The sequence below is a fragment of the Sinocyclocheilus anshuiensis genome, unplaced genomic scaffold (assembly GCF_001515605.1).
Source record: "Sinocyclocheilus anshuiensis isolate Anshui unplaced genomic scaffold, SAMN03320099.WGS_v1.1 scaffold62, whole genome shotgun sequence".
NCBI classification, from domain to species: Eukaryota; Metazoa; Chordata; class Actinopteri; order Cypriniformes; family Cyprinidae; genus Sinocyclocheilus; species Sinocyclocheilus anshuiensis.
The window spans coordinates 1,751,059-1,753,994 of NW_015544180.1; positions in this window are offsets into that span (position 1 = coordinate 1,751,059).

Below are 2,936 nucleotides of genomic sequence, written 5' to 3' on the forward strand. Positions count from 1 at the left end.
AAAAAGTGAAAAAGCATAATAGGACCCCTTTAATATAATGGCTTGTTTCTGCAGCTGGCCTGTGGATGTTTTGTTTCCTAGGCTGAATTACATGATACCTCTTTTGACTGCTGTCACAGTTTTCACTGTTTACTTCTCGCTTCCTTGCAAGCAACCTTGTAAAATCGCCTTTCCGTGACGTTATTTGCAACACTTTCCCTGAGGAGGTCAAAGGGGTCATTCACACAGAATGTGTTTTTGCTTTTAAAAACACAAGATGCATAATGCAGGGCAGTGGAATGGGAAAAAAACACAATGTCTCAAGACGCATTTTTTAAAAGTTGAACTTCTTTTAACTTGAACGCCTTGTTTTTTATAATGCAGTGTCATGTGCGAAATGCTGCAAAAGATGCGAGTGCAATGGTCAAACACGTACATCTAGCACGTTTACATTAGAAAAACAGTCCTGTGCAAGAGCCTTTGGAGTTACTAAGCCCAGTTTACTTTAGTTTACAGTTTTCATGTATTATTAAATTATTGAAAAATACATAATTAGGATTCTATTTCTAGGATTTGCAAGACCAAATCCTATGATTAGGAATTTATTTATTTATTTTTTCATAGAACTGTGGTCCAGAGTTAGTTCTGCTCATTTTGAGGGAGATATTTTGGGATTTTGAACGTTGTGACAGGCAGAACAACTAACCTTAATTAAAAACACTGCATGAACAAACAGTCCATTGATTACCAATCACAGCTTAAATTACCACACACCTAAAGCCTGAAACATACACTAAGTCCATGAATGCAAATGCTTCCAGCTGTACAAGCTCTACACTCTGAATTGACACTTATAGCTCCATGAAGAACCGTTAATATCCATAAAACCTTTCCATTCCAAAAAAGGTTCTTTAAAGTGACAAAGGTTCCTTAGATTATTAAGATGTTCTTTAAAGGAATAGTTCAGCCAAAAATGAAAATAAATATGAAAATGTAGGCCTACTCACCCTCGGGCCATCCAAGATTAGGATGAGTTTGTGTCTTGAGATTTGTAGAAATGTAGCATTTCATCACTTGCTCACCAGTGGATCCTATGCAGTGAATGGGTGCCGTCAGAATGAGAGTCCAAACAGCTGATAAAAACATCACAATAATCCATACCACTCCAGTCCATCAATTAATATACTGAAGTGAAAAGCTGCGTGTTTGTAACAAATAAATTAAACATGATGGCATTTTGGACTGTTTTGGAGCTTAATCTGTGAATATTTCTTTCCTGATAGAGGATTCTTTTTTCTTTTTTTTTGGCAGGAAGCAAGTTAAACAGTTCAGTCTTTAATAAAAGACATTAATTGATTGATGGACTGGAGTGGAGTGGATTATTGTGATGTTTTTATCAGCTGTTTGGACTCTCATTCTGACGGCACCCATTCACTGCAGAGGATCCACTGGTGAGCAAGTGATGCAATGCTACATTTCTACAAATCTGATGAAGAAATAAACTCATCTTGGATGGCCCGAAGGTAGGTGAATTGGCTGAACTATTCCTTTAACCCTCTACGGTCAGCAAATTAGTTGCAGTTAGATTGTCTGTATGTACAACTGAACAATAATGCAACAGAAAATTTCAGCCTTCACTACTGGGTTTCTTTAACATCAAAGTAATGCAAAAATGCATTTATTTATAATGAGACTGTGCATAGAGTATGTTTCTGGTCTCTCATCTCTCTCTTCAGAACGCGCCAGTCATCGAGAGTAAAGCCAGAGCAGATTAATAGAAATAGAAGAGGTAGAAAAAGCTTTTGATTCGGCTCTGAGCTCAGAGTTCGGTTCTCCTGAGGTGTGAATTATGAAATACTCAGACCGTTTAAAAAAAAATAGGAGAGGTGAAGTCAGTACAGACACAGGAAAATTACCCACAATGCTCCGCTCTGCCCCAATTAACTAAGACAAATGGGCTGCATGTATTAGCCTGACACATCAAAATAGAGGGCACGCCACTCCGTGAACCGGGATGCCAGATCAGCTCCACAGCTGGTGAAAGTCAAGCAGGAATAGCGATTATTAGTCTGCAATCAGAGAGTTTCTGGAAAGCCGTGTTGACGGCGGTAAAGGAGAAACCAGAGACCCTTCAAAGCTTTGGAGACGGTCTTCTTCATCAGCCTCGGATGAAAGCCGCAGCGGCCTGACTGGCAGATGAAGAGGAGAATTAGAATCGGGTACAAAAAAAGAGTGAGAGAAAGGGGGAATGCTGCGAAAACGTCTAATGACTCTGGGGTCTTTGGAAGGTTATCAAGAGTGAAATATGAATTGATTAATTTCCAGCCAACGAAAGCTGAGTCAGAATCAAAACCAGAGAGACGAGGATAATGAAAAGAATAACAGACAAAATCTCAGTTTCTCTCCATCAGAAGTCACGTCTGAAGGGAAGCACGACAGACACACAGACAAATGAAGCACAGAACTAGAGGTCGGGTGCAACCACAAAAACTTTGAATATGGTAATATTAATATGGAGTGACTAAGAGAAACTTCACTATACTAATGCTACATTCACGCCATGATGAAATTACTGTAATTATTTGTTTCCAGCTTGAAAAAAAAAAAAGTAAATCAGTGAGCATCTATTGCAGAATATTGCTCATACTTTTTAAAATCATTAAAGAGCAGGTCATAAGGGTTTTTGAAAAATATCTCTTTTGCAGTTTATAACGTAACTATCCTTAAATTAAAACAATCTGCAAAGTTGTTAATCAAAAAAGTGCGTGATAAATAAAGATATTGTCTCTCAAAAGAGAGAGTCGATTCTGAATCGCCTTAACTAGTCGTCATATTTTCGAATATTTTGCCTGTTACCGATCTACGTCACTGGGTAACACATCTGCATAATCCCCGCCTGTCCGCGAAATACCAACAGAGTCTGACCTGCCCACAAACACTTCCGCTAGTTAGTGTGT